General features: G+C 38.4%; 1 pseudogene; it reads right to left on the reverse strand.

The window, feature by feature from the left end:
• Window positions 1–263: 263 nt before the first annotated feature.
• LOC140520293 (heat shock cognate 71 kDa protein pseudogene) lies at window positions 264–2,410 on the reverse strand (annotated as a pseudogene).
• Window positions 2,411–9,416: the final 7,006 nt, after the last annotated feature.

Here is a 9,416-nt window from a genome sequence, read left to right on the forward strand (position 1 = left end):
GAAATCTTGTCCGCTCTGCTGTTCTGTGGCTTCTGCTGCTCCGGAATTTATTGGCAGTTCTTTTTTACAGATATTTTATGGGTTGTGGGTTCGGAGCTAGCGTATATGTGTGTTTCTACTCCGCCATCTTGGCTCTGCCTCCTGTTGGTTTTTTAACAATTTTTTTATGATGCCAATTTTATTCTCCAAGACAAGAATTACATTTCCACTTGTTTACAATATTGATAAGGTGTGTTGTTGTTCGCTTCTCTCCCTCTGCACACATTCAGGTATTCAGAATGGCCAGATTTACACAGTATCTTAAATGTTACTTTTAAACTGCTACTGCCTTGGCTACAAATTTGACTTCTTCAATTTTCAGAAAGTTCTGTGGAATGCTGTTTCTCCTGGTGTGTGTCCACCTCTTCAATGGTTGGTCCAGAAGAAGTACCTCCAGATGGGGCTGCTCCACCACCTGGGAACCCACCAAGCATGTCTCCTGGCATGCCCCCTGCACTCTGGGACAGCTTAGTAAATATGGGGTTGCAGACCTTCCCCAATTCTTTCTGCTGATGCTCAAATTCTTCCTTCTCAGCAGTCTCATTCTTATCCAGCCAGCTGATTATTTCATTACATTTGTCAAGGATCTTCTATTTGTCTTCATCACCAGTTCTGCCTTGCAGTTTTTCATCTTCCACAGTAGCCTTCATGTTGAAAGCATAAGATTCATGAAAATTCTTGGAAGACACCTTGTCTCTCTGATTCTCATCCTCAACCTTGTATTTTTCAGCCCCCGGACTATATGCTCAATGTTTTCTTTGCTCAGGTGTCCTTTATCACTGGTGATGGTGATCTCATTCTCCTTCCTGTGCTCTTATCCATAGCAGAAACATTGAGAATGCCATTTGCATCAATGTCAAATGTTACTTCAATCTGAGGAACAATCCTGGGTGCTAGGGGGATTCCTATGAGCTCAAACTTGCCAAGCAGGTTTTTATCCTTTGTCATTGCTCTCTCACCTTCATAAATCTGAATAAGCACACCAGGTTGGTTATCTGAATAGCTGGTAAAGGTCTCTGTCTGCTTGGCAGGGATGGTGGTATTATGTTTGATCAGCACAGTCATGACTCCACCAGCATTTTCACTTCCAAGAGAAAGAGGAGTGACATCCAACAGCAGCAAGTCCTGCACATTCTCAGGTTTATCTCCAGACAAAATGGCAGCCTGGACAGCTGCACCATAAGCAACAGCCTCATCAGGATTGACACTCTTGTTTAGCTCCTTGCCAATGAAGAAGTCTTTGCAGAAGCTTCTGGATTTGGGGGATTTGAGTGGAACTACCCACCAAGTCAATGTCATGAATCTGGGATTTATCTAGTTTGGCAACTCAAGGCCTTTTCCACAGGGTCCAGTGTGCCACGGAAGAGATCAGCATTCAGCTCTTCGAAATGGGCTTGGGTGACTGATGTATAGAAGTCTATACCTTCATAGAGGGAGTGGCCTGGGTACTAGAAAAGAGGGTATGCTTTGCACACTCACAAGTGGTGTGAAGACAGTGAACAGCCCTCTTGTTCTCACTGATGTCCTTCTTGTACTTTCACTTGAACTCGCCAGTGAAATGGTTGGCCATTCGAATGTTGAAGTCCTCCTCAGCCAAGTGAGTGTACCCAGCTGTGAACTTGACCTCAAAAATGCCATCTTCAGTGGTAAGAATGGAGACATCTAAAGTACCACCTGCAAGGTCAAGATCAACACATTTTTCTTGGCACCAACCTTTTTATCCAAGCCATAAGCAATAGCAGCAGCAGTTGGCTCATTGATGATTTGGAGCACATTGAAACCAGCAATGGTTCCAGCATATTTAGTGGCCTGACATTGGGAATCATTGAAATAGGCTGGTACTGTGACTGGCATTTGTGACAGTCTTCCTAAGGTAAGTTTCAGCTATTTCTTTCATCTTGGTCAAGATCATATAAGACACTTCTGGATAGAAACTTTTGGTCTCCCCTTTGTACTCAACTTGGACCTTAGGCCTGCCTACGTCATTCAGCACCATAAAAGGCCAGTGTTTTTCATGTCTGATTGTACAAGTGCATCATCAAATCTGTGACCAATCAGACATTTGGGATCAAAAACTATGTTAGTGGGGTTCATTGAAACTTGATTCTTTGCAGCATCACCAAATTAAACGTGCTATTTTGGTGAAGGCTATGTAGCTTGGGATGGTCTTGTTGCCTTGGTCATTAGTAATGATCTCCACTTTTCCATGATGGAAGACTCCACACAGGAGTAAGTGGTGTCAAGATCAATGCCAACTGTGGGTTCCTTTGACATGGTTGCTGGGGAGTTGGAGGTCGTAGCTGATCACTGTGGAGAAAAAAGGGCTGCTGCCATGCTGAGTAGACCTCAGCAATTTTGTTTTTTTGACAATTTTTTCTCAATTGACAAGCATTTACTTTCCCTCTTCTCCATCAAAAAGGAAAAAAATACTCATGATAAATCTCCACATTGGCCATGTCCGAAAATGTATGTCTCATTCTGAGTATTGAATCAATCACTTTTCTGTCAGGAGATAGGTAGCATAGACGGAGACCTTGGAATCATGATTGGTTACACATTGATTGGTGTCAACTAAGTAAACTTAAGAAATCTGATCAGTGCAATGATCAACCATGATTCCAATAGACCAATGTATGCTCCCCGCCTCCTGGAGTCATCTTGATGATGGACTTTGGTGATTGTGGAGAGCAGAAGGAGGCAGATGACTTTGCACAGCTCTGCCCAACTTAAATCCAGTCCTCAAGGAAGTCTGGTATCATCAGTCCTCTTTGAGAAGAAAGGATAAACAACAACAATGAGGGTTCTGCATGAGGTCTCTACACAGAGAGAAGGACTTCCAGAGCAGATGTTATGAGCCAAACATCTGTCACATATAATATCCTTTATGTGTGCTTCACTGCCATGTTTAAGTTTATTCTTCCACATGGATGGTGTGTGTTATGTGTGTACTTTTGGGAAGGTGTGAACCAGGTTTTTAGGAGAACGTTTTGTATTAACTCTTTCTACCTTGTTATGTTTACCTTTGGTAAACTTAAATTATAACAATCTCTAGGGATTACTGCATTTGGCACTCAAGATCTACTGCAGGAGAAGCACAGTTTCTGAAAGTTATCTCTAGAAGACTGAGAAAATTAGCCGCCCTCTGGGAATTCAACCTGCCAATTCAAGCAGAAGTTGGGCAATGCTGCTATTATATCCTTATCTTCTTTGTCATCTTCTTAATCATCATCCTCTTTTTCTTCCTCCTCTTTTTTTTCCTTTACCACATGTGGTCCTTTTCTCCATTTGGGACACCATATCCTTGCATGTGGGTGCTATGTCCATAGGAATATAATTTTTGGTTGCTCATACTTTATAAGATATTTTAATGGGGGGGCTAGGTTTTTTTTAATCTTGTTTTTCAAAAAGTTGGGGCAATTTACTTTTTGTCTTGTGCAGTTTTCATTTAAGATTTCTTGAAATACTAATCTAAAAAACCAGATGTGTGTTTAAACCCAAATCCTTGTAGCTTTTATTGAAGGCCCAATAGCCCCCAGACCAAGCCTCTGTGGCTCATTGTTTAGATTTTGATAATTTAGAATAAGTGATTAGAATAAGCCACTGTTGTCTGTTCAGGCCAAAAACTTTGAGGGTCTACTCTTCCCAGACTGATACTTTTACTTTTGCGATGGTAAATTAGGCCAGCTTTTCTCTCAATTCTCACCCAGTCCTTTGTGATTGAATGAGTGTTGCCTTAAATAAACTGAGACCTGGGAAAAACCTTAATTTAGAAAAGCCAAGGTCGCCCACTGCATCCCAGGCCATCAAGAGTAGTCTTGACTTTGTCTTGCCACTGGATTTCGATGACTCTGGAGGACAGAGTGAGGCTGACAACTTTGCTTTGCCTTATTTACATCCAATTGACATGCAAGTCAGAATATCACCCTCATGATGTCATTGGTCCTCTGAGAACAAAGGGTGAAGAGCAACAAATATCTCCTGACAGAGAAGTAATGGATTCAAGATGCAAGAGACATACATTTTTAGGCATGGCCAATGTGGGGATTTATTTTGTTTCACCATGCATATTTGTCACAAATGTTTTGTTTTTCTTTTTTTCTTTTAAATTGGGGATGGGGGCAGGTTGGAAGGCAGAAAGAATAAAAGTACATAACTGGAAAAGAAAATTTTAAAAAGCTCTTTGTCTTTAAAATATTCACTTTTCAGATTTTTATTTCAGTAATAGTATTTTTTTACAATTATATATCGACAATTTTTAGCATTCATTTTTATAAGACAGTGAGTTCCAAATTTTTCTCCCTCTCTTACTCCCCTCCTGTTTTCCTAAAATGGTAAGCAATTTGATATAGGTTATATATGTGCAATTATGTAAAACATATTTCCATATTAGTCACAATTGTGAAAGAAGGAGATCAAAAGGAAAAAAACACATATAAAAAAATTTTAAAAATATGCTTTGATCTGCATCCAGAGTCCCTCAATTCTTTCTCTGGATGTGGGTAGCAGTACTTGTCTTGGACCATTGTGTTGCTGACAGGAGCTAAGTCATTCATAGTTGATCATCACACAATGTTGCTGATACTGTGTACAACGTTTTCCTGGTTCTGCTCATTTCACTTTGCATCAGTTCGTACAAATCCTTCCAGGTTTTGCTGAAATCTGCCTGCTCATCATTTCTTATAGCACAATAGTATTCCATTTCATTCATATACCACAGCTTGTTCAACCATTCCGCAGTTGATGGGCATCCCCTCAATTTCCAATATTTTGCCACCACGACAAAGGCTGCTATAAATATTTTTTCACATGTGGGTGTTTTCCCCTTTTATATGATCTCTTTGGGATACAGACCTTGTAATGATATTTCTGGATCAAATATACATAGTTTGATTGCCCTTTGGGCATAGTGCCAAGTTGTTCTCCAGAAGGGCTGGATCAATTCACAACACCATCAAAAATGCCTTAGTGTCCAATTTTCCCACATTGTCTCCAAAATGAAATGTTCGTTTTAAAAGGCTTTCTTTGGGGTCAGCTAGGTGGCAAAGTGGATAGAACACCAGACCTAGAGCCAGGAAGACCTGAGTTCAAATCTGGCCTCAGACACTTGAAACATAATAGCTGGGTGACCCTGGGCAAGTCACTTAACACCCATTGCCTCACAAAAAATAAAATGCTCACTTTGCTCTGCATTAGTTCATACATGTCCTTCTAGGTTTTTCTAAAGCCATTCCTTATATTATCTCTTAAGATACAATAGTATTCCATTATATTCCTATACCACGATTCTTCAGCCCCTCCCCAACAGGCATCCCTCTAATTTCTAGTTCTCTGTCACTACAAAAATAGCTGCTGTATTCTTTGTGGTGGCCAAAAACTGGAAATCAAGGGGATGCCCATCAATTGGGGAATGGCTGAATAAATTGTGGTATATGAATGTAATGAAATACTATTGTGCTATAAGAAATGATGAACAGGAAGACTTCAGAGAAGCCTGGAAAGACTTATATGAACTGATGCTGAGTGAAAGGAGCAGAACCAGAAGAACTTTGTACACAGCAACAACCGCAGTGTGCGAGGAATTTTTCTGGTAGACTTAGTACTTCATTGCAATGCAAAAACTTAAAAAATTCCCAATGGTCTTCTAAGGCAAAATGCCTTCCACATCCAGAGAAAGAACTATGGAATTTGATCACAGAATGAAGCAGACCATTTTCTTTTGCATTATGTTTTATTTTGTTTTAGGGTTTCTCCCATTCATTCTAATTCTTCTATGCAACATGACTAAGGTGAAAATGTATTTAATAAGAATATATGTGTAGAACCTATATAAAATTCTATGCTCTGTCAGGGAGGGTGTAGGGAGGGAGAGGGGAAGGAAGGGGATGGAGGGGGAAAAAAATCTAAGATATATGGAAGTGATTGTAGAACACTGAAAACAAATAAAATAATTTAAAAAAAAGAAAAAAATAGCTGTTATAAATATTTTTGTATATGCAGATACTTTTCTTCTTTCATTGATTTCTTTGGAATCACTCATTTTTTTTATTAATATATTTTATTTTGACACAATAGAAGCTTCCCAACAAATACCCAACTGAACCACATCACAAAACACATTCCTCAAACAGAGTTAGATTATTAATTATTGATAGAAAGGAATGATGTGTCCTTGAACTCTGACAGTGTGGTACTAACATCATCCATTGAATTAGATCAGACTTTTGTGCTTTTCTAGCTAGTTTCTTTATATTACCGTAGTTATGCTATATGTTGTTCTTTGGACTCTATCTTCCTCTTTCTGTCTCACTTCATATTCTTCCTAGGTGCCTTTGAATTCTTCACATTTATCACTTCTTAAGAGTGCAGTATGATACTATTACTTTCATCCACCATAATTTCTTAGTCATTTCCCAACTGTTGGATGCCTATTCTTTTTCCTAGTTTTTTTTCCTCATAATATTGCTAGGAACATTTTTGAACATACAAGCTTTTCTTGCTGTCAGTGAACTCTTTGGGATATTATGTCTTACTTCTTTGACTGATCTAGAGTTTTTGAGAATAAGCTTCCAATGGAGAGATTGGAAAAAAACGTGCAGGATAAGATGTATTTTGAACATGGCCTGTGAGTGTATTTGTTTCACCTCAGGGAAGGGAGACATGACAGGAGGGAGAGAAAAATAAATTTCTGTTGAGGAGAAAAAAATTTTTTTTAATGAGAATAGGGGACTTCAGGGTGAGGAGCCATGAGGATGGAGTAGAAGAAAGTTCAGGTCTTCCAACATTCTCCTGCAAATAACTTTAAAATGGCTACTCGGGTTGAATTCTGGAGTTGCAGAGCCAACAAAAGATCAATGAGTGAGACATTCTTCTAGCCCCAGACAACATAAGTAGGTTGGAAAGAGTATATCTGTGATGTGGAAGGAGGAAATTAGCCTGGAGCCCACATGGATGAAGTACCAGTGGTGGGACTAGGTGATAGTGACAGAATTAGAAGCACCTTCAGGAGTTCTAAAGCTGGAGAGGTTAAGGGAACTGAGAACTGATCAGAAAGAATTTACAGGAGAGTTCTTTCAGTCAAGAGGAGTGTGGAAACCCTGAAGGACAATTGTTTGGCAACTTCATTGCCTATACCCACTTCTGGGTTATAGTTCAAGGGTGAAGAGAATCACTTTAAGTCAAAAGGGAGTGGAAACCCTAAGGGGCAATATCACTTCTGACCCCAACGAATCAAGAACACTGAGAAACAGTACAGTTTCCAGTTCCAAGGGAAGAGGGACTCTGAGAAAAGTATTAATTGCAATTCCAAAGGATTAGGAGTCCTTTCTGGGTAACGACCAAACTGCAGACCAAGAAAGTAGTGACATCCCTTCCTGGATCACACTACCTGGGAAACACCCAGAAACTTCAAAACATCCAGAACTAGCTCTGAAGACAGCAGTGTGAAAAGTATTGAAGCATGAGACAGAGACCTTTCCTTCCCCTTTCTAAGAACTGAGCCCAAAATTAACATAAAGTTTCAAATAAAGAAAAAGGGTGGAGAAATAAGCAAAAGAAAAATCAAAAGAACTCGATCATAAAAAGCTACTCTGGTGACAGGGAAAATCAAGACAAACTCAGAGGACAATGAAGTCAAAATAGCAACAAGCAAAGAATCAAAGAAAATGTAAATTGTACACAAACTCAACAAGAATTCCTAGAAGAACTCAAAAGGACTTCTAAAAATCAAATAAGAGTGGTAGGGGAGAAGTTAGGTAACAAAATGAAAGCAAAGGAAGGAATTATGAAAAGACAACAGCTTGGGGAAAGAGGCACAAAAAATATTGAAGAAAATGACACCTTAAAAAAAAAACAGAATTGGCCAAGTGTAAAAAGAGGAACAAAACCTCACTGACTCCTTAAAAATTATAACTGAACAAAGGGAAAGCTAATGACTTTACAAGACATCAAGAAACAATTATATAAAAGTAGAAGAAAACATGAACTGTCCCATTGGAAAAATAGTCGACTTGGAAAATAGATTGAGGAGACATAATTTAAGAATTATTGGATTATCTGAAAGCCATTATCAACAGAGGAGCTTAGACATCATCTCTCAAGAAACTATTAAGGAAACCTGCCCCAATATCCTAGAACCAGAGAGTAAAATAAAAATTGAAAGAATCCACTGATCACCTCCTAAAGAGATCCCAAAATGAAAACTACAAAGAATATTATAGTTAAATTCCAGGGCTCCCAGGTCAAGGAGAAAATACTGTAAGTAGACAAAAAGAAACAATTCAATACTGTGGAGCCACAGTCAGGATCACACATGATTTAACCTTAAAGGGTGGGAGGACTGGAATATGATATTCTGGAAGGAAAGGGAGCTAAGAATACAACTAAGGATAATCTACTCAGCAAACTGGGCATTTCTGATAAAAAGCCTGGAGATGAATAGAAAATCTGACTTTCAAATACAAAATTCAAGAGAAAAATGTAAAAAGGTAAACATGAAAGAGAAATTATAAAGGATTCAAAAAATTTAAACTGTTTACATTCCTATATGGGAAGATGATACTTGCCATTCCTAAGAATTTTATTATTGTTAGAGCACTTAGAAGGAGTATAGATAGAGGGCTAGATGTGAGTTGTCTATGATGGGATGATTTCAAAAAAATTAAATTAAGAGGTGAGAAGGAGGAATGTGCTGGGATAAGGGGGAAGGGAGAGAAAAATGGGGAAAATTATCTCACATAAAAGAGGCATGAAAGGAAGAACTTTTACAGTGGATAGGAAAATGGGTGAAAGGGGTGATGGATAACACTTGAACCTTACTCTCACTGGAAATGACTCAAAGGGGGAATAATATACACATTCAGATAGTTTCAGACAAACCTGGGAAGATTTATATGAACTCATGCAAGGTGGAGTGAACAGAACAAGAAAAACATTGTACACAGTAACCGCAATATTTTAAGGATGAACTGTGAAAGCCTTATCTATTTTGACCAAGACAATAATTTAAGAATTTCAGAGGTCCCATGATGAAAAATGCTCTCCACTTCCAGTGAGAGAACTAATGAACTCTGAATGCAGATTGAAGCATACTTTTAAAGAATTTCTTTATCTTTATTACAGTATTTTGTTTGTGTTTTCTTTTGTAACAGGGTAAATATGGAAATATATTTTGCATGACCTCACATGTATAATCGAAATCAAATAGCTTGCCTTCTCAAGGAAGGGGCAGGACAAGAAGGAAGATAATTTGAAACTCAAAATTGTTAAAAATTATTACTAAAACTTTTCTTACATTTAATAGGGAAATATTCAATGAAATACATAAAAAAAATTTTTAGAAAAGAGAGTAAATATCTGACTAATTAATGGTTGCTCGAAAA

Source organism: Notamacropus eugenii, chromosome 1 (genome assembly GCF_028372415.1).
Source record: "Notamacropus eugenii isolate mMacEug1 chromosome 1, mMacEug1.pri_v2, whole genome shotgun sequence".
Taxonomy (NCBI): Eukaryota; Metazoa; Chordata; class Mammalia; order Diprotodontia; family Macropodidae; genus Notamacropus; species Notamacropus eugenii.